At 35.9% G+C, this 24,121-nt stretch overlaps 1 protein-coding gene across 2 annotated transcripts in view; it reads right to left on the bottom strand.

Moving 5' to 3' along the window:
- Positions 1-24,121, bottom strand: part of LOC139993465 (uncharacterized) — a 93,952-nt gene that overhangs the window by 44,130 nt on the left and 25,701 nt on the right. Inside the window, exon 1 of one of the 2 annotated variants that reach the window (XM_072015213.1) lies at positions 8,529-8,757. The exons of the other annotated variant lie outside the window; for it this stretch is intronic. The gene's annotated coding sequence lies outside the window, so the exon portion shown is untranslated. Of the gene's footprint in view, positions 1-8,528; positions 8,758-24,121 lie in introns of those variants that run through there. 2 annotated transcript variants of the gene reach the window in all.

The following is a 24,121-nucleotide window of genomic DNA, read 5'->3' as shown; positions in this document are numbered from 1 at the left end:
TTCATAAATCTTGATTAAACATTATTCAGAATAGCTTTAGGCGTGCAGTGGACGAAAAAGTATTAGCAACATATCTTGTAAAATTTGATGAATATTTGTAAAAACGTGATCCTTTATTCAATTTCTTTATATAAAATGTAAATAGATTAAAATAAAAAATAGTATAGTTTGAAATGAAATTGTCAAATAAAACGTATAAATATACAGAGCGAGTATCTTGGTTTTGACGACTTCAAATAACTAAAAATTCACATGAAAAATGTTTCTTGAAAAGACATATATATGAAGATATATGTACTGTGTGTAATGTTCGTATGTATGCAATAGGTATAAAAAAGGAAAAGCATGTATGAACGTAGATAAAAAATTCTATGGTTCTCTCGATTTTTATTTTTCCTTTATATTATTTTACTATTTTATTTATCTTTTTTATTTTAGAGCAATTCAATGTTTTCCAACAACAATTCTACAGTTCATGTCATCAATGATAGCGTGCAAGATAAACACAGGCCTACTTCAGATAGGATCGCGTCGGTCAACACCGTACAGGATTTATTCACATGCCAGATACGTATTCACATCCATACAATTTTTTTCGAAATACAGTGTTTGCTGTAGACCAGAATGCAAACACAAAAAATCTACAAAATCAAAATTTATTTTATTCTTACTGAATAACAATCAGTTCCATCCATTTCATTAAGAGAATCCGGGACTTTATTCTTTCCAGTTTTATTTTTGTGCAGCACAATCGATATTATATATCAAACAACTGGGACAGTTTTATTGCAACGTTATTACAAAAGTAAATAACGAACAATAAAGTCGCTCCACCTTCTTTTACCAATAATACTACGATTAATTATCATTCTATGGAAAATGCACAAATATCTAGCTATTTTTAATTATATCAGAATAAAATTATTAAATCCCCCATTTTACCTACTATTATTTTATAATAAAGCTGTATTCCACCAAAGGTAAGCAGATCTTCTATTTTTAAGCGCTCTTGTATACATTATACATACTCTCATACAAAAACAGCGTTTGCGCGAAAAAAATTCGCTATTGCTCTCACGATCGCTTTTCCCTCCTCCCTTATAACGATAACGTTAATAAGATAATTTAATCGATCGGCGTGTGCTCGATTGATTTTTCATTACATCGTAAAGAAGAGAAAAAAAAAAGACGAGAAAGAGAAACCTGGTTCTTTTTCGCAACAAAGAAGGATCCAGGAGCTTAACGTTACGGAACACTTTGCTCGTCTGCCACGAACAATGCGTGTTTTCTGAAGCGCGCAAAGAAATGGAGAAAGTAAGAATGCAAGAGAAAAAGAGAGAGAGAGAGAGGAAGAGAGAGATGGAACATGAACGCTTTAATCTCGAACGATAAAAAAGACACCGGAAGTCTCGGATAAATTCGATGTTCTCGATTCGCTAGTTCCATTCTAGCGACGACACCGGAAGCTATCGGGCATTCGAGAATTTGTAATCTATGCGTCCGTACGTTGCCACATCCATTCACCGGGGCCGTAATTCACAAAGGATTCCGATTCCCGGAGCGGCCGAGCTGCAATATCGACGATTGATTAATTTTGCCTCATTACGCATCGGATAAATTTCGCATTTCCACACGGTTCTGCCTCGGACAAAGACGCGCCTCTCACCTTTGTCACTCGAATTGCTTCGTCCTGTTGCTGCCGCGCTCAGCGTTTACGGCTGGTTCGAATGTTAAAAGCATACTGGGCTAAGAACAGTCAATGGAAAACTGTAAATGATTCGGCGCTGGGTTAGATTGTATTATTTGGTTTATTTAGCGTATCTAGGTATTTATTGGAATGCTGTCTTTTCTGGAACAGGGAAGTCGTTAGGAGGAAGTTTTTTACTTCTCTATGATGCAGGTTATATGTGTAACTGAAACGGTTCCTTGTGAGATTAAAGCTTGACTGATTACTGCGATTCTCATTCTTATATAAAAATTGGGATTACTTTTGAAATTCTTATCTTTGTCAGTTTGCAAAAATTGATCGATTTAAAAATTCCTATTACCATCAGGAAAAAATTATTTGATACACATAGTGTATTAATTGAATGGCACAGTATACTGGTCCGGCGATTAATAAGCAAAGTAAGAACTAAAAAATGTACCCATACCTGTACGAGTACACAATTTTCAAATCGTATGACGTTACAATATTATAGTTAAAAAATATATAAAAAATATTATAGATAAAAAATCTCTTCTCAAAGGAAGCAATAAAAATTGATAGAATAATATCAGGCTACTGTAAACACTTGCAAAGAAAGATGCACAAAATAATCATTTGTAATCTTCTTGACCACCATTATTCCCTCGTTCTTCTCAGTCTTCTTGGTGTAGACCTCAATCACCTCATCTCGTACCGCAAGATTAGCGAACGTCATTCGAAGACTCGGAGAGGGCAGTTAGTCCTTATCTCACGTTTCGCGACGATTTTACGAGGGAATGCCAGTATATACATATCATGGATCGTTGCTGGAGGCTGTTCTCTTATCTCCCTTAAATTCCAACCCTGCCAGCCGCGAAAAGGTACGACATTCACGAGGTATCACGATTTTCACGTGCCTCGTAATTTTTAATTATGCTTCCGTTTGCAGTCTTTTGTTGCACGTTGGTGTGTATCGGTGGCGGATAACGAAGTCCTTTTTAACAACATGTCGAATACGCAATTAAAAGCAGCTACGACGACACCAGAAAGTTGCACATCCTCTCCAATTTAAGCGGGGTACGACTAGTTGTCTGCTCGCATTCACGTTCTCCTGGCTTGTCGAGGTTTCCTACCGTTTGTTTTATTTTGTCCTGCGAGTTCGCTCTCTTCTCATTTCTCTTCGCCCTTCGATGTTTACAACTTTCATGTAAACGACAAATGATTTATTACCCTTTAACGGGAAAGGAAGATAGAATTTTCTGGTCAATTTAATGTTACATAATATTCTTCGCTTTTTATTTTGTTAACGTCGAAATTACACGATCCCATCCTTGAGCAATAATTGAAACCATACTGATCACTGTTTATAAGTTGACAAAGAAGACAAAAGTAATGTCACTGCAAATGTTTCTTCTTCAAATTTACTTTGAAATGATCATTTCTGTTATTTTCTTGTAACGAATAAACAAACGCATTGAAGCAAGTTTTTACGTCCTTTGGAAAGTAAATAATAAAATTGAGAAATTTACTAGACATGTAGAATAGACCAATTTCCACACTCAGAAACAGCCATATTTTTCAATCTATACTAATATCGAACGATTCTATCGAAATCTTAATTTCGCCGATATTCTATTAGACATCAGACTTACAGAACCTTATTCTCAAGCTTCAAATTTTACCACAATCTCCCCTACAACCAGAATCCACGTACAGGAAGAAGAAAATATATGCAAAGGATCCTTCGTAGTCTCGTAGTTGCTACATGTATCGCAGCCCCGTTGCATTTTCGTTGAACAATGCTTCTTGTTAGGACGCAGAACCGCGTTGCCCTCATAATTATGAACGATTGTAAGTACACGTCATACGGGGAACCGGTACAATGTGCTTGCCCCGTTTTCTCCCGCCGCGTCTCTTCTTTCTACGTTTTCGTTCGCTCTCATTTTTCCGGAAGTTCCATACGTAGTTGAAATTTTGCGCGCGTGTTTGTCGTTCGGTTGGTCGTTTCGTGCATCCGTTTCGCGTTCGTCCTATTCGAACGAGTTTTCACAGTATCGGCAGACTTTTCTTTTTAGAAATAGATACACAAGGTTTGTTCAAAATCGGGCCCGTTATTTTTATTTCGGTTGCGTATGGAATAAATGCCGATATCGTCCGCGCTTTTGCTGGAAATTTGTTTGTTCTTTCTAGTACAAGCGCAAGTTCGCGTTCTCTGAGATTTGCAGGTGGTTTTATTTGCGCGATATGATATATGCGCGGAAACGAACGAGACGCTCGATAGGAATTACCGGTAAAGATTAATATTTGTAAGTGGTTTCCTTGAGGGATTTCCAGGTGTATGGGGTAAAAGGAAAGGTTCAGCTTGTGATTATCTCGCCAGTGAGTTATTAGCTTCGATTAATTTGGTTGGATTGAATATGGAGCAGGAGGAAGACTGATGCATTGAAAAATAAGTGTTTGGTAAATTAGTATGTAGTTATGTAAATTAATGGATTTAGAGCGAGGAATAATTTTTTAATGTCTGATCGCGTGGTGGTAGAAGTTTCTGCGCGTTGATTAATCCGTGGCAATAAAGAGAAAGGTGAATCTTGGTACTTTCCGTAATTCCATCTTTGTCAGAAATGAAAAGGAATTATGAAACAATAAAAATTTACGTGTGGAAGTATATAGATTAATTTTTTCTCAATTATCTCAGAAATGTACAAAGATACAAATACGTAATGTAAATTCAATACACTTTTTGAGACTCAATTTTTGCCTGAGCAATCATTTGGATAGCCATTTATATATTTCTTTTAACAATTTTTTATTTTCCTGTGAAAATATCACATAACTAAGTGCTCGTTCTTTGAATAGTTTTATTAAATATGTGCAACATGTTTTCAATATTATGGTATCAAACTTATATATTGAAAGACAGGAATACATATACATATCACACTAATCTTATATATACAATAAGTTTGTTATTCTGTAGGAGATAAAATAGTGCTTAAAACTATCGAAAAGAAGAAACTTCTTATCCATATAAGGGATGCTTACTAAATGCTCTTCGTTCAAAGACTAAAAAAGTAGACGAGAGGTACTAATGTAGAAATTACCATTATTCCATCATTACAAAATTCTTAGTCCTAAAAATACCACTTAAATTAATCATATTTTTACAACTCCAGAAAGAATTCAAACTTTAAACTCTAAATATCTTATCAATCTCATTTGTACCCAAGTTTTCAAGTAATGCCAAACTGACTCCATCAAACTTCCAAGATTTTACTCTTGACCTGCCCCACGAACCTCCATAAACTACTACAAAGTGAGTCCCCACGTCCCCAATCACCCGTTTAGTTTCAACCAACTAATAAACGAGGCTATTCTTTCTATATATATTCTATATATAGTATATTTCTTTGATTCGGTACCAGAAAGCACGTAAGGTAAACAGCAATCAGGGCGATTTTGTGGCTGGAGGATCGCTTCGACGAAATTCTTACCGTTAATTAGGGACGCGATGCAATTTCAATCGGAAGTTCTAGGGGTACCAATCGCGAGGACTGGAAGACCAACGTCCAAGTAACAAGCTAACAGTTAAGACTATCCAATCAGCGCGAGACTCGACGCGATAACCAAATAATCGTCGTCCTGGTATCTTCCGTCGCCGCGAAACTCGCAACCGTATCGATTCAACGAGTTGTCGCGAAACTTTTCCCCCCTTTTATACAAGCTCGTTGCCAGTATTTTCGTTCTTCTTCTTCTCGAAGGCAGATTTAAATACAGCTAGGAAGCTTCTACGTTTGGAAAGTTGGCGAAAGTCCTCTGGTTACTTGGGCGTCTCTTTCCAGATTCGATTGCGGGACCCCGTTGTCACGTGATCCTATAAGGAAATTCTTCTGAGAAGAAACTGAGGAGAAACGATGTCCGTGAGTTATTGTCCCCTCTTGGAACTCTTGCAAAGGAAATTGCGCGAGTTGAATTTGTTCATTGTAATTTTCACGAGTTTCCGGGATTGAAGGATCTTGGAGTTGCGAAGTGGAGGTTGAAGTTAGCAGACGATTTGTAGGAATTTACTGTGTTTTCCTTGAGAAATGGAAAATGGTATTAATGAGAAGATATTTGACGGGACGGAGCACACGTTAATGGATAATTAATATTTATGATGAAGGAGCTTTTGTAAAGTACAGAGTGTTGTTGGAGTGGTTGTTAAACCTGGAAACTGTCATTAGAGGTGTGTGTAGTAGACTTATAAACGATAACTGACGTCTATTACGAATTACGAAATGCGAATTTTAAAATTTTTTCATTTTTTCAATCCTACACATCGTAGAATATCATGAAAAAAATGAGGTAGAAGAAATAATTTTGAATTCTTCATGCGGTTTCTTCGATTTGAAAGGAATGCAAAATTAGGATTTTAGCATTCACTACAAAATCTAAAAATTCCATCAATTCCAACTCTTCAATATAATTAAAATTAAAAACGTTCCGTATGTAAAGATAGAGATAAAATTTCTTTAATCAGAAATATACATATAAATGTTTGAATATGTGTTTTAATTATTTTGTATAATTAATTATAGAATAACAGATATTTAAATATATCCCCACGAAGAAAGCAAAAATATTTCATAATAATAGAATTCAAATATTATTGAAAATTATTAAAACACACATTTCAGGTACAGTCATTCTGTATACTCTTTAATCACTTTGTTTACGCTTTTCAATCATCGTACACCGCAATTATATAATCATTTGTTAATTTGCATTGGCTTGTTCACCCGTATGCAAACCAGATTTAATTACTTTTAATAATGAATCATTATATACGCAAATTAATTATTAATTACTAATAATACAAGAACATACAACAACCAGTGTTACGATCTATTTTCACGCGTTTCAATAAAAATAAATAAAAATTATGAAATGTTTATAAATTTTCAAAAATATACACCCAAATCTGACTACAGTGGTTACAAAAAATATTTGTACACCATTGTATCTATTATAGAATTTGTATGCTAATTAATTAAGTCCAAATATATTAAATTTGTAATAAAATGTAAACTCTAACAAAAAGACGCTTCAGGGGGAAATAAAGGTATGTTTAAATATTTTCTGTAGCCATTGTATAACGTTTCAAACTTCTGCATTTGCCACATGCTCTACAAAACTTACTCGTATCAACTGTATAACAAAGCAATAGTACTTAAACGTGACTTTTCAAAGAAATGGCAATTCTAGCTAATACCACAAAGGTACACGATAAACATCGACATAGAAGCGACACTCGATTCACCTTTTCGTCTCTTACAAACGTGTGTCTCACACCCGTTTCACCGTAGTAAAGTGCACCCCTTGAACGTCCGTTCTGTGGACGTTAATTTCTCTTTCTCTTTCTCTCTCTCTCTCTCTCTCTCTCTCTCTCTTTCTTTCTCTCTTCTCCCATCTTTTCCCCCTTCCTCTTCATCACGCGGGCGTATGTTCCACGCGATCGTATCTAATTACACAGCGCCACCGCTCCAAAGGATGGTTGTAATTAGCGCTACTCCGAACATAAAACGCGCGCGTATGGGCGCACTGATTTATTTACCGCTCTTAATTTGCATTCGTCCACTGTCCACGGCTTTTAATTTATGACTGATGCGGCAAGAAGCCATCCGTTATCGCTGCCACGTGAAATTAACTGGCTGACTTTGGTCAGTAGAATGAACATGGAAACCGACGTATTCTACTATGCATCCTCGTGTAGTAGGATACGTGTTGCAACAAAATAGGAAATTGTTCTATACGAACATTCAGTTGAAAAATGTAAAAGAACATTTTTTCACTCGAAACTCCGTTTCAAATCAAAAATATAAAAGTGTTAATTGAATTTGGTAGCTTGTCAAGTAATGAATTTGATCAATTACCGGCGGGATACGAGGGAACAATCGTACAGAATGTTATTCTGCATGCGAAAATATCTCTGAAATGTTGAATGTAGCTTTTTTTTAATGCTAGTCCAATGCATGCATACTGTATGATTCTGTAAGTTCTATTGTCTCGTAAATGAGATTTCAAATGGGACGATTGTATTCTGCATTCGAACTTAATTTTGCATGTAGAATAACTTTCTGCCCTATTGTGCTGTGTACATGTAATTGTGTGACCAACAACTGCTGTCTAAAATTATAAACTACGTTAATCTTGAATTTCCAAGAACCTCGATAATAGATTTACAAATTTTAATAAATAAGTCTAGAAAATTTTTAGTAATAATTAGTAAATAATTTGTAGTAAATAATTTTACTAATTAAGAAGTAACAGGATATCGTAGTAGATCGTCATAAAAATGTATGTTCTTGTATAGAACGAGTCTAAAGGCAAGGAATCTAACGGTAGGTTCGAGGCAATAATCGCTTCTGCTTCGATAATCAGAGCGCTGGGCCTAGCGTTTAGTTTTTGCATCCCGGCCGACTAAGTCGTCGCGTCTGTGTTCACATTATTTTCGAGCCGTTGATCATTGTTCTTCGAATTCCGAAGTTCTAACGGCGATGCTTCGCTGTCTTCGGCAGTGTTCGGCGGTAATTATTTTTCTTTTCGCGGCCACGGAAATGGAGGGCACGAAGCGGTATAAATCAACAAGCTGCGGCAACCGGCTTACGCACTTTCAATCGCAATCTGGCGGTAAATAGTGAATAATCTATGTGCTTCGCGTAATCGCTAATCGCCGATATCGGCCTTAATTTATTCTAATCGGCTTACTGATACGCACTTGTACAACGTTACCTCCGTTCTCAGATTTTAGAAACACATTGTATACACTCTGTAAATTATCAAATTCTGTACATTAAGTACTTACGTCGTTTTTATTATTTTCTTCTTGTTCGTTTTATTAATTAAATTTAAATGTCAAAATAAACTCTAATTCCAGAAAAATTTCGCGTAGTCCAACCTTCTTGTTTAAACTTTGATCTAGCACGACGTAGAATTGGTGTTTCCAAACATTCTAATTAAGCATCAGGAAAAAATGAATAGCCTTATAGCTTCAGTTTTGTGATTCTTGATGGAGCTTACATGGTCTATGTTTATATTTACATTAAAGATAAACAAAGAAGTTTTAATTTGTTGAAGCATTGTAACGAAGGTTGGAAACTTCTAACGAAGGTTTGAAAACTTGTGTTGTTGTCTTGTAAGCTGTTCTCTTTAATGAAGAATTTGAACTTTCACCGAAGCAAGGACGGGATTAAACTTCTCTGTTTGCTTCAATTAAATCTGTACCTAATTTCTTATATTGAATTTTCTGAATATATCGAAGAAATATTATGATAATTTTGGTATTTATAGATGGTCGAAACTAATTTTTCATATGAATTTTCTAAGCATAATTTTCTTTTAATTGATTACAAAATTTCATGTTATTGTACAAAGAGAAGAAATAAAATATCTAACGAATATTATCTGTAATCCAGTCTTCAATGTTTTACATTAAAAATTCTGGATTACGTAATCTTCAACTTTTTATATGCAATGCATCGATATCTTGAAAAATGTTGATCGTTCTCGTTTAGTAGAAATCTCTGTCCATAATTTAATCCTCTTAGTATGTATTTCATTTCTGATTAACATCTTAATTTACGGCAAGTACAGATCAAATGAATAACGCAAAGTAGAACATCAAAGTTAAAAGTTTCATCAGTTGAACGAAAATATTGTTTGACACAGGATCTATATAACTTCCACATAAAAAATAGCGCAAAATACCAATGTTTTCCTACAATTATCCGTTCCACAGTTCTTTTCCAACTTGATTTTGAAATTCTGCTAAAACCCTCCATTACTTTTATACCAGAGAACATACATATTAATTGATTCATTACTTCCTGGAAGAATAAACCATTAGAAAAAGGAAACGAAAAGTAATAGGAAGATAAATTCAAAGAGGACGAAGCTACTTTTTCTAATTAAAATTCTCAAGTAACAGTATTCGTTTTAACGTATAAAAAGTTCCTTTAAATTATATGGACTAAAAAGTATTAAAAATGTAAATTGAGGGGAGGGGATGAAACTTTCTGTAATTAAAATTCTAAAGTATTAAAGCTCATGATAATATTCTCTTTACAGTTAAAGAAAGGAAATGGAGATTTGGAAAAGGATGGAATATTTATTATACGAAATTCATTGTTTTATCTAGCGTGTAAGGACACAATTATTTAAAAGGTATTGAATGCTTAAAAGAAAAAAATGTAAAAGGACATGGGGAAACGAAACCGAAGACAATGAAACTTTTCCCAAAAGGACAGAGCTATTTTTCGATTCACTGATCAAACGGTATAACTACGGTAAAACGAATCGAAATATATAAAGTTGTTTTACGATTAAACATTAAAAAAGACGAAAAAAACAAATTCGAGGGGACCTTTTTGCTGCACATGTTGAAAACACATCGACGCAAGTTAACCAGAATGTTGCACCAAATCGGCAACGTATCGTGTGAACTAACACACACTGCAATACGACCTCGAGCGCTATAGATCGCTCAGATCTGCCGTGAAGCATACGTAAAACGCGGTCGTAGAATATTGCACGCACGTACGCACGTTCTTCGTGCGTACGCCTGTAATATGCGCGCGCTACCACGTTTCGTCAGCCGATTTAATCATTAATTTAACAACGAACGTACCGGTGGATTCTGTCGAACAATCGGCGGGACGGTGTAAAAGTACACGGTAAATAATGCGCGTCAGAGATCCGAACCGTGTTTCACGGATGCTTCCATTTTGATTTAACGCCCACTCATGACCGCTCGTTCGCTTAACCAGCTCGTCGATGCTATCGTCGTTTGGATGTTTGGCACATTTTAGTTTTTGACGTGCAGTTTAATTTATTTTCTTCATATATTGATATGGTATGTATATTAAGATTTTTTAAATATTTGTTTGTCTACGTTATTTTTTTGCCTTGATTGTATTCATACGTATAACACGTACACGTATCACGTATCACATAAAACAGTATCACAGTATCACACGTAGCATACAGTCTGATTTTTTAATTCTAATATTTTGTAATCTATTTATATATGTATTTTTTTTCGTTTTAATTGTGCTCATACTTACGTTCGTGTTCACTAATGTTAAGATACTTGTTGTAATTAATCGGTTAGATTTATTAATTTAAGATCAGGAGAAATATATTTCTATTATCAATAATTGAATTAAAGAATTGTTTACAAAGGTGTAAGAGGGTTCAATTCATGGATAATCATTGTGGTGATTGTTCATAGCACAAAGATAAATTCAAAGTATAAATATTTCGGAAAATATCGATACTCGAATATACTTCTAATTGACACTTTAAAATTCCACTATCTTCCAGAAAAATATAACAACCACCCTTTAAAACTTCCTAACCATCCCACGCTACTCGAAACAACTGGAAACAATGCAGAGACCATTACACAGTTTTATCGTCCCAACGTTTCCGAATCTTCGGAAGAATAAAAAAAAAGTCAAAAGCGACACGAAACGTTAACTACACGCTCGACAAAGAAATTCGAAAAATTCTCCACAGTTACACGGTTTCCTGTATACACTTTAAACAAAATGAAAGTTTGTGTGATGTGTGTGTTTCCACGAGAACTCCTATCGTCAAGCCAACTCTGATATCGGAAAAAAGCTGGAAATTGCAGAGTCGCGCTGGGAACTACGTGAAAGTAATTCGATGTTGCTTCATGTTGCACATGTAATGGCTACAGCACCACCTACGCTCGTCCGCCATTAATTACGCATATTTGCAAGTTATGTGTAGCCTGGTGTTCCTCCATTCGTTGAAGACTACGAAAGTAAATGAATATCAATGTTTGGTTAAGGGCGTGAAACCAACCGACGAACCGAGATGCTTTTGGTGTACATTCAGGGGACCCAGATGATTCCAAGTTCTCGTTCGTTCCGGTAGGATTATCGGTCATGTTGAATGAGAACGAATGTTATACGTGGTAATGAATGGTAATCGTGCCTGAAGTTGCTGCTTCTAGCTCGTTCCTTCGGTGAACAAGGGTTTAATAATCGGATGAAAGAATCGTGGAGATATCTGGGTGTTGCAAGTAGGACTTGTGGTTTGTAAGTAGAATAGCCGTTGACCGATTGTATGGCGAATCGTTTAAGCGGATATCGACGATGAAGGTCATCGAAAGTATTGCATACATACCAGAAATACCAATAGAGAAATCATCGAAAATTTTAAAACATCAAAAAATGTGGAATCGAAAATATATATATCTAAAATATCGAACATGGAAAGCATCAAATTTCAAGAGCACTGAAAATACCAAATTATTAATATCAGAATGATCTAAAATCCAGGATACCAAATACTTAAAGTATCGAACACTGAAACCATTTACATTATTCATATATAATACTAAAGTTTTAAAAACACAGATCACATAATTCAACAAAAAATTCTACAAATCTAGAAATTCAAATAATACCAGCAATAATCAAAAAACGTCTAAACGCAGCAACCCACAAAAATGCTAAAAATCTAAAATTTAAAAAACGCAAATCCAACACAAACCAAAAGCCATCCTCGATTCTAGAAATATCGAAAAAACTAAAATATACCATACACTAAGTGCATACCAGTATACAAATACCGATGCAAACTTACACGAGGAACAGTCTTCTATTTTACATATTCATATCATGCACCGAGAGATAAAAAAACGCATGCGAATAGATTCAGGTTCAACAGCCTATCACGGCTCGTTTCTCTGGTACATAGACTATTACCATAAAATCCTCAATCTATCGTTAAAATAAGAGCGTCGGTGTCAACAGCAAAGGTTGTATGTACCGATCTCGATTACCGAAGCGGCGCTAACGCGTCACCTGCGCTTCGTCAATCTCATTACTCGCGTGCCGTCGGTCACAACCTTTCTAACCAAGTAAAAATCAAGAGAAAAGAATGTAGAGAAGAAAATCGTCCGAGGCATGAAATTCCAATCAACCTCTCTATCTCTTCCACGATCTTCAGGACCATCGAAGCTGACACGATACGCTGTTCATCGTCAAACGTATGTGCACGATGCATACGGTCTTATGTACATGTATATATCTGTGTATGTACGGTAATGTACCCTTGTGTTATGTTTTTTTTTTTTTTTTTAACAAGACTTCAATATCAGGTGTAAACTATAAATTTTAAATTATATAGTTTTTATATGGTTTTTAGTGGAACTGTCGATATAGCAAGATAGGGTTATTTTTAAGTCATCTGTGCTTAAAATTCGATTTTGAACTTTGCGCAGAATATTAAACTTATCGTATATTACGAGTAGACAGCGGATTTTTATAATATGCATATAATATACAGAAACGTATAAATTATCCACGGCAGAATACTCGTTATAATCCTTAAAAAGTATAACAAATCTCCGTTCAAATATTCCTCTAGTCGTGTTCACGAAAATATAAAATTGCATAAAAATCCGCAGTCTAATTATGAGACACTATTAATCTGAACTAATCATCGCATCTTGTACGATCTTGCTGGCTGTCCAAACTCATAAACAGGGGTATAAACTCAATCTATACTTGAACCATTTCACCTCGTCGTGAGACACCATGCATACTGAACCCTAAAGATATTCTCGATTCATACACGCGTCGATGGCTCTGATCGATTGTCCAGCTCGTGCAGTAGCGCCTCCCTGGACCAGCCACATTGCCGACGAGAGTAGACAACTCGAGACCGAGAGATAGATAGAGAAAGAGAGAAAGAGAGAGAGAGAGAAAGAGAGAGAGAGAGAAAGAGAGAGAGAGAAAGAGAGAGAGAGCGAGAAACGAGAGGAGAGAGGAGATCGACAGATGAGAGTGGCCCTCGAACGTTTGCGGACCGGCCCGCTTCCTCTCTCGTTTTCCTATTGTTTCTGCGGCCGACGTGAAGCACGCGGCCGAATAATAAATTCGAGTTCCCACTCGGCAGACCACTCGCGAGTCCAGCACAGATCCAAGGGACAATGGCGATCAGAGCCACGACGATCAGATCGACCAGAGGAACCTGGCGAACGACACCAGAACCGCCTCCATTACCTTTTCCCCTCATTGTCAATTACCAGGCTTGGTGCCATTGTTACGCGCCACCGCCAATAAACGGATCTTCCCTTTCGTTCGTTTCTTTTTTTCCCACAGCCCATCTCATTCTACATCATCGTCGTTTCATCTCTGGCTATCTTTTTTTTTTCTTTTCTCTCGTTCGATCAGAGAGGCCCATTCGCAGCGTCGCGACCAGGCATATCTCGTTTTATATCGATCCACGGAAGCGTTCCGCGTTGAACGATCATCGTGTTTTATTGCGTTCCCCTACAGCCACTGACGATTTATTCGTGTGCCGAGATATCCACGAGAGTGGGTTCTTCAAAATGCGAATGGAACTCACGGGATACCGAGATTCGTCGAGATTACGCTTGGTTGGTGAAATTGGAGAAGATGAATTTTTTTGGTACCGTTTAATGGTACTTGGAGTTTGGCGTTTGGGAGCATCATAAGCTTTTTATCCATGATTTTATGGCCTGTGTGATCACTGCAGGTCTGTCTTTGTGTGAAGAGTAAAAATGGTTTATTTTATCGTAGAACGATGGTGGGAACGTTTCTTTCATTATGATTTTGAATTGATTGACATTCTATATTATTTTTAATTGTGAAATTATTATTAACATTATTATCAGTTGTAAAATAATTTGATTACGTTGTTTACGACTCAAATATATGCCAATTTCATAGCTTAAAAATTATCGTACGTAACGCAAGTATTAGTATTTATTTTCTACAAAAAGTTAGACCTACCATTCTTTCGCATAGGAGAAAGAAGCACAAGAAATGTACGAAATCTTGATAGAGAATTAATTTCATCATCTCTTATCTCTATCTCAACTCAGATTTGCTCAATCCGAGTTATAAATATACAAGGGGAACCTGATAGAATTTTTCAACTACCCTAATATTTCTCGCGATTCAGCAATGAAGATCGTCTTCGACTTTTACAGTAATTTATCGTCGCGATAAGACGCATGATTTCGATACGTTTGATTTGTAGATGCTCGAAAAGCAAATGGATGCCATTGAGAGATTTCGATGGGAGAATCGGAGAGACTATAATAGATTCGAGATAATGTTATTATTCGTGATAAAATCGGATCGAATGAATGTTGCATGGCTTCAAAAGGAACAGAGGGAAATCTTCTTACTGCTGAGAGGTATTGAAAAGTATCGAAGAAACTGAACTGCGGCTTCTTGGGTAGTATCCCAAATATTTCTACAACAGCTTTTCTTTGTCATAAGACATTGCTTGTTCAAAGTCTTATAAAATAGAGATCAATACCTTTATATTTATCGTTGATAGTATTCAATGATTCTTGTATCACGAAAAAGATCGAACATCACACAATAACGGTTATTATTAATATAATCTTCGTACATGTATTTTCACGGAAATTTGTAAATTCAGATAAGGTTTTTTCGATACTCTAACAAGAAAACTCCTTCTCGTACATTAAAAGACACGACAAAGGACGTACCTGATTCAAAATATAAAATTCCGTGTATTCTCCGTATTTCCGGATTTCCGGAAGTTAAAACAGGAAAGTGGAAGATCGGAGAGGGGACTGTTTCGTGGAATGAAAATATGACAGAGGAAGCGAATGGAAGAGAGAGTATCTATTATTTCTGATGTTATATATCGAATTATCGACGATCTGCACAGCTGGCTGCACGCGAATAATAATCGGATCTCTCATTTCCCGCTTTTTCTCTATTGTTTTAGCCCCGTCACGCCTGTACAGACGTAAACACGCGACTAAAGTTCACCGCTTCTACTGTTCCACCGTGTCTAAATAGCGTTTCACGACTTTTTATGGACGCAAACTTTCACGTGTTAACAAACCGTCGCGGTTTAGCGTGGTTTTGGCACTTTAGATTAGCAAGGGGATGAAAAATTGGATTTTTTGTGAGATTTAATTCGTTATTGTGGTTTTTCTGGTTGAATTCGTTATATTTGGAGGTATTTTAATTCTATTTTGCAGTCCATCGATCTCTGTATAGAGGTCAATAGGTGTATTGATTAAGCTGAGAATTTTTATTTAGTTATGTTTTCATGTATACCAAATGAAGAAAGATACCGAATGATTTTGTCTTTCCTAATCCTTTAGTGTATTCTCGGTATTACCGATACATATTAGGACCAAAAAAGATAACTTTATTTCTTTCTCTTCTAAGAAAAATAATTACACATACACAGTCATTAAACATTAGTGGAAAGATATTTGTATTAATTTTATCTTTCTTATTAAGCTGCGAATAAATGCATAAATTTGTTAAAGATATAAAAACAGTTTAGAATATACAAAATCGTATAAAATATTCCAAAATCCATTCAAACAATCATTCTAATTTCGTTTGAAATTAATTCATACCCAGCAATCCAAATTGAATATTTCTAGAAACAATTTGACATAACATTTCATGAAGAACAAACATCAAATAATACTAGCATACAACAAACCTTATTACTCAAATTTGATATTTATTAAATAAAAACATCGACCTATGCTGCTCGTTTAAATATTCAATATAGCACACATATGGCTTGGAAATTAATTGAAACATCAAACAATCGAACAACAACCGTACATACATATTTTGTCATCGTATTTATTCGAACGAATCGAGTCAATCGCGCGAACACGTACCGTGTAGGCAATAGGGAAACATAAACCATGATAAATTATAAATTAGAAGCGGCAATCGACGATAATCGGCTGGACGGATTCAACTCGATCACGTCCGTGCGGCGAACTCCAGATAGACCGATTATTCGACAATCGCCGGGCATTTCAAGCCGATTGCTGAACAGAACAAGCTCGATAAATTGATGTCACGCGGATCGAGGATCCCCGCGACGAGAGTTTCATCGGAATCAGCCGAACAGGCTCTCGGTGGAACGTACGGCACCAGACTTAACGATCATTTTCACATGCCAGTTGCCTCGTCATCAAATTAGTGACACTACAAATATTTGCAATGTTGGGATACTGCCTGTTATCGACACATGAAACGTGCGACATAACAATCGGATTACTGCAGGAAAGATGCAGCTGTATGTAAAAAAAAACGTCTCAAATTTAAACATTGGAATTATGGATAAATAAAACGCGAATCTTACGAAGATTGTATCTCAAAGAGATTAAAATGAAATACATAAGAAAAGACACATAATTCGTGGGAAAAAACAAGATTTTATTCATACATATTATCATTCATAAGTATAGACACATTTTGGTTGATTTGCAGTGAAAATACATGAATTTAACTAAAATGTACAAATTAATGATGAGTTAATAATCGTGAACGAAAAATTGCTACACTTTTATGGAATAGATAGATAGAAAATCAATCCAACGTTTTCCAATTATTCTTCGTACAATTCGAGCTATATGATCAAAGATCCAATAATCTCGCGTCAAACGGATTGCTGCATTTCGATTTCGAATCGATATCAGGGGGTTGTCCGACTTCGATTTTTCATTTCTCACTTTTTTTCCGGAAGTGTTCGCTTTCTGCGATTCCACCGTTTTTTATTTTCGTCCGTGTAGGTATATACCTATATATTTTTTGTTGTATTTTCAGTTCCGGAGTGTCGATTGCCTAGGGTGATTTTGATGAATCGGCGGTAACTTCCGTTATATACTTCTTTCCGCGTCAGCATGCGCCAATGTCGCATCAGTTGACAGGTCGCGAATTATTTTCGCGAAACCCACGCGTGAAACGCGACCAAACGCGCGCAATTATTGATGGCAGATTCCATCGTGGGTTTCCCGTCGGGCGCATCGTACAGATTTAGACTTTAGTTTCCTGCTTACTTGCCCGAAAGGCGATTCGATAACTTTCTGATATGAATTCTTCCGCCACAGGTGTTTTGATTTTTAAACGATTCGATGTTCGTAGATTGTCGACAATTCACCGATCGTTCATCTTTGTAGTAGGCATTGTTAATTGTTTCAAAATAAATTTGTCTGCAATTACTGTTTTACAAAATTTATTCTAATTGTCCTATACAATTACGCTGTATCAATTAAATTTCTCACGCCAACAAGAAAAACACATATCTACTAATTTTCCGCGTTCCTTGCGGCATTGAATAGTTGATACAACTCGATTTCGCATTTCCTCGCGCTTTTTCATTTTGAATTTTTCCACGGCAAAATAACAGCATTTCACATGTAAATTAATAACGCAACACTTTTTTCTTCCGGTTTTCAGTCTGAATTAAAGTTGATTCCATAAAAACAAGCTGAACGGAGAGACAAATGAAATTAATTCTCATGCTCTGTAATACGAATATCAACTTGATGTTTCGTAATGATTTGTACCATCCTACACGTGTAGCATCGAAATGAAAATTCTACTACTTTCTCGTACTAATACCTTAAATCTTTTTACATTGCCTCAGAAATGAAAGCAAACAGAAATAAAAGATAAAGGAAGGAAGGACTAATTCTCTTGTTATTGATAATATAAATATCTAATAATTGCAATATGTTTATATTTCTTCAAAAATAAAAGCGGGAAGCGTAAGGAAAGAAGGAAGAGACAAAGAAAGAAAGGGAAAGATTCGTCTCTAAGTAAAATGATACGAGACGTTTCCAACTTGTTGGCATTAACATAATCGAGATATTAATTAACAATCGTCGATTTCTATTCATTAAGTTGTAGCAACTCGAAAATCTAAGACAGCTGCGAACTAAATAGTTTTACTTCCGCAAATAGACGTCGACAGACTTTTATTCCTTGTCATTTTCTTTTCTTTAGAAAAATTATGCGATTTCTGCCTGAATTAAATTCGCTAATATTCATACATTATAAATCGTACAAATGTTTTTACTATTCAAATATTACGAATACTTTACTGCAGCATTTGTATCGTTCCCTCAAATAAATATGGCGGAAAAGAAGATCGTTATTGAATAGAGGAGGTACGTCTTTCTGCTTAGATCGGAAGAAGATGATACTATGCCGTTTACGTTTATCAAAATACGTAGAACGAACTAACTTCTTTTCAGCGAAATCGATTGATATTCTTGTTCGAGGATTTTTATTTGTATTTAGAAGAATTTTTATTTGTATTTAGAAGAATTTTTATTTTCAACTTATTTAGAGAATCCTTCGTTTCTTATTTTTCAATTCTTACTTACTCACGTACCGATTTTAATCATATATATAAGTGGAATCTATGCGGGGAAAATGGTTCTGTTAGAAGATTGAATTCCGCATTTCAAAATATTTTTCCATTTTACTTATTGCCAAGCTTTTATTCACATCTAATTAAAAAATTCTGCTGAGAAAATTCGTATGTTTCTCGAGAATGAGCTTCGATGGAAATATTTTTTAAAAAGATTCTCTGCAATACAGAATAAAACAGAAATTAATCAAACATCCGCAATAATTCCTGGCATTCATTCGAAATAATAATCTCAACAAGATTTCATTAGTAAACAGACAAACATACATTTTTCCCCTTCATTTCCAAATTTCTGCCCGCAAATGTAGAATAAAAAAATTCTGCGAAAACTCCCACGCACACACACATACATACATATACGTTTTGGAAAATTAATTTTTTTCTAATTCCATTCATTCTAATATAACATGCAAAACATATTTAGTGATGCGTATGGAAGGGTGCCAAAAAACGAAGAAAATATCGCTCGAATTCGTGATTCTCGGGCAGCCATAGCAATGTTTGCGCATTCGCGCGTGAACGTGAATAAATTACGAGGTGGAGAGTTTTCGCGTTGGTATTCCGGGCGCTAACACGAGATACCACGTGAAATACAGCTCATTTACCAAAAATAAACGAACTTTCTAAACAGATAATGAAGTTAGCCGGTCAACTTTGCCGGTTATATTCGAGGTCCGGATCCCAGTTTTCTGTTTGAGGGATTAGCTGGCGCGCCTCAACATTCGGCCCCTCTCCTTAATCTAGATAAACATTTGCAACTTTAAATTTAATCCTTTCAACACGTCGGGTCATCGTTTTCGCGAAAACGAGAAAGCAGTAAGAATTCTTCGTGATGAATATCCTAGAGAAATTAGTATGCATAAGAAAGATCTCTTACAGACTGAAATTGGATGCCGTCATATTGCGTTCTTAAATTGGGCAAGTAGAAATTCAGGAAGAAGAACCGAAGTCTAGTTGGCTTTCTTCGGTTCGAAACTGCTGAGGGAGATTCTTCCAGCGGAATTAATTTTTGATGTTAATGAAGTGGTTGATTTTATTTGAATTTTAATGCTCCGTTATTTGAGAAGAATCTAATTTCGAATTCGAAGGGCGAAGGAACTGCTTAAAATAGATTTGTATCCTTAACAACATAAGAAGGTTTACTGAGACCTTTTTAAGTATGTTAAGTATGCATGATTTACCCAGTACCTATAACTAGAATATTTAAGTAGACGATAAAGATAAATATTTGAATTATACAATAAAGTTGACATTTGTTATGTTGTATTCTAAATTTTTATAAGCCTATTTCTATAAATATCGTGTTTAAAGTTTCTAAGTATCTTATAATTTACAGACGAGATTATGAAAACTTTTTTCTTCGTTGTTTTAGTTTCAACAGACTAATTTTAATTAACGGTAGTCCCTTAAAAATCGAAGATTGTAAAAGCTTCTAAAAGGGGGTAAAAATATTAAACGTGCCTTTTCTCCCAAATATTAACCTTTATATTCTTAAAATTAGAAACCTGCTGAAAGATATTATAAGGACAGGTATCTTGTGCGAATGCGTTGAAGCGAGTAACAAAGTTTTCACTGTTAGGAGTGAACTGTATATTGCAGATTGGAGGTGTAAAAGCAAAATGCATGGTCACCCAAGATTTTCAGCGGACGTGACTGAATGTCCTGTAGGAATATCTGCAGAGTTTGCTTGAATCAAGTATGAAAGAAGTCTAGAAAAAAGGAAAAAAGATGCAGATGAAAAATGCGCAAGTCAGTTTTTACTCAACCACGTATCTGCTCTTAAAAAATCGTAAAAAAGCAAGGTAAAAATACAAATGAAAATTATTTAGAATAATTATATTCATATAATTACATATACGTATAATATGCATGCAACTCCTACAATATCTTGCAAACTGGCGTTCCATCCCTTTTAAACCGAAAACTCGAGCTATCTCATCGAATCAATTAGAAAGTCAGAAACTTCGACAAACGAAAGCCTCGTTGAGGATAATCCTCGATTTCCGGTTTAATTATCCTTCTCTCCGTGGGATTACCAAAGGAGCCTTTCTGGATAATTTTAATTTAATACTCAAGCCTACGATTGAAGAGGGTGAATAAGTTTGAATCCTTTGAATTTTCGGGTGACATCGTGGTTTCTTGAAATTCGTGGCTCGACGTTGCGTGGAGTGGAAAAAAGAGAAATACTACTGGGTTGTTGTAAAGATCGTAGAAATTCGTGTCTCGGAGTATCTTTTGATCTGACACCCGCGCCGTTGAAATATTCAAGCGGATCCGAAAAGGATGAGGTTTGCAGGACACTCCTTCGCAAATGTCTCCTGCAACGCGGAGATATCAGGCAACTCGGGTTACCCGTTCTGCTTTTGTGCCACTCGGAATATTCCATCGCTGTGTTTCCTGTGATATTTTGCCAGGCATCTCTGATGTCCTCTGATGAGGATTCTATTACCGTGGCGATATGCTTCCACCAGTTTGGTTCATCGAGAATTTCGGGAACTTCTCGTGCGATCGTATTGATTGGCTTTGATATTTACGTATGTTTATGCGGAACGTTCAAAGACACTTGCTGTCTCGTAAAAAACATAATAGCTGTCGTTTCTCGAGGAAATGATTAATCAATCATAATTATGCGTTCATGCAAAATATAGATGCAGGCTACGCAGAGAAGATTTGGATAAGCCATTTTTAGAACCACGACGAATAATACGTCGAGGATTATATATAGATGCTTACAACCCTTTGATCTCAACTTCATTGAGAGAATTTTGGATAAATTTATCGGGAAAATCAGTGAAGCCCGCAAGATTAAGTTTCACACGTGGAATTAAAACAGTGATTCAAAAGGGAGACTATCATTTACAGATTCTTGCTATAACATAGAATATTTGGATTTTCTATAACCCGCAGTCTAAAATAAAATAATAATTATAAAAATCTTGATAATTTCCAATGATTTCTCAAGCTTATCTCATTTCCTGTAAGTGTTCTAATATTAACGAACAAGAGTATGTATTCTACCTAGAATTTCGAAATTTCTCAAGTTCTATTGCGTTTAGGAAGAAAATTTGTGTAGTGTGCAACCTAAAGACTTCGAAAAAATTAAAATCAAGATAAAGAGATGGAAGGCCAGTGTTATTAAATTCACATTAACCGTTAATAGTACTATAACGTTTCATTCTCGATACATAAAACCAAAATTACGACGACGCGTCTCCATAAAACAACGTCTTAACGACAGTTCCTATTTAACCACCGTCAGGTCACAAAGAAAGTAACCTCTTTCCCTGGCTCCGGCATATCAGACTATCGGAAAAGAGATAAACGCTGCGCCACGAAGCCGCACTGCGCTGCCACACTCGTTAATCATCATTTCGAATTTTTCTCCAAAACGCCTTCCAAAACATAATTTCAATACACACGCGTAAACATACAAATATAATTTAACCGAAACAAAAAAAGAGGAAGCAAAATCACAAAAAAAAAAAAACAACTAAAACCAAAGCCAAAAAATAGGGAGAAACGAAACATACAGGAAGTGACAGGAATGGGAGTGGATATAAAAATCACGAGTGCCAGATAAGCCAGGAACTCTGTTAGATTTGCTGTGAACTGATCCCACTTCGACAGTGAATCATTTGAAACAGACGAGAAATATAAAAAAAAGCAGAAAGAGAGAGAGAAAGAGAGAGAGAGAGAGAGAGAGAGAGAAAATAGGTAACGACGACAGGGAAAAGCACGCGTGACATGAAACAGACGTAAATCTCGTTCTCCAATGTCATTGCGAGAGGTATTACTGTTGGCTGCGCAGAGGCACAGACAAAGTAAACAGTTATTTAGGAACGCAACAACCGACAGAAAGCGGTTCAACGGTAACCCCCAAAAGACAGAACATCCACCGCTTTTGCCCTTTCTCGTCCCTTAAGCTCTCCTACGGACAACAGTTACAAATGCATGCGAACACCGTGCAACCATAATTACATATTTCCTTGCGTCTGACTTTGGGCAAAACCTCTTCAAGCATCCCTTGAAACGCGCTGCTTCCACCGTGTTGGCTTTCTGTGTTTAAGACACACGCAACAGCGCTTTCGAGTTGGTCGCTGATCAAAGACGACTCTCCTTACCACCGCTAAGACCGGGACTTGGTTTCGATTCTATGTAGACCGGTTTAGCAATGAATATTATCGGAATGCAACGGGGTTCTCGATGCCTGAATAAGGAATGTTAATGGCTATTGCATTGTATTAGGAGGTATTTATAATTCAACGACTTTTAAATTAACATATTTGGAATTGGAAAATTTCAGAATTGAAATATTTGTGACTAGAAAGGCATTAGAGCTAGAAGAATTTAGAATTGAAATGTTTGCTATTGAAATGGTTTATAATTGGAAGATTTTAACTTTTTAGAATCGAAGTATTCAGCATTGAAGTATTTGGAATTGGAAAATTTTAAAATTGAGGTATTTGGAACTGTAAGGATTTAGAGTTGAAGCATTAGAAATTGAGTGATTTTAGAGTTGACATATTTGGAATTAAATGATTTTAAATTGCGAAGTATCAGAATTCCAGTATTTGAAATTGGAAGATTCTTCAAAGTAAGGAAGCAATAAATGTCGGTTTGACATTAGGCGAGAGACATTTAGTAGTGTCTATGATAAATTTTTAAGTATACACTCGGAGGAGCTACACACGCGTATCACGAAGTAAATCACTGTATAATTATATATATTAAACAAAATTTTCAGAAAAGAATGTACTTCGCATATCCTGAAGCTTATCGAAAAAGTAACGAATAAAAAGAAGAAAAATACCAATATTTGTTAAGTAAATAAAGTATCTGATTTTTAATTTGCAACACAACTGATCCATAAACGAATCAGTGGATGTATAACGTTATTAAAATTTCATAAAAGTCAAATTTTACTCCGAAATAAAACATTCACGATACAGCTTTCAATTGACTGTCAGTCGAAAACAGATCCGCAACTCGCAAAACTGTGTCAGAATCATTCACGATTAGTCACGCGTGGAACAAGCGCGACACGCTGCGCGATTTCGAGGCGCGTGCGACAGCGCGACGATAATTTCGCAATCGGCTTATGCGCCGCTATTATGTGAGTCTCATTGTTAATTGTCCAGGGGTCACTGTGCCGTCCGA

This window comes from Bombus fervidus, chromosome 13 (genome assembly GCF_041682495.2).
Source record: "Bombus fervidus isolate BK054 chromosome 13, iyBomFerv1, whole genome shotgun sequence".
Classification (NCBI taxonomy): Eukaryota; Metazoa; Arthropoda; class Insecta; order Hymenoptera; family Apidae; genus Bombus; species Bombus fervidus.
Note: the sequence above shows the minus strand (reverse complement) of the source record. Positions and strands in the feature narration are given on the sequence as shown.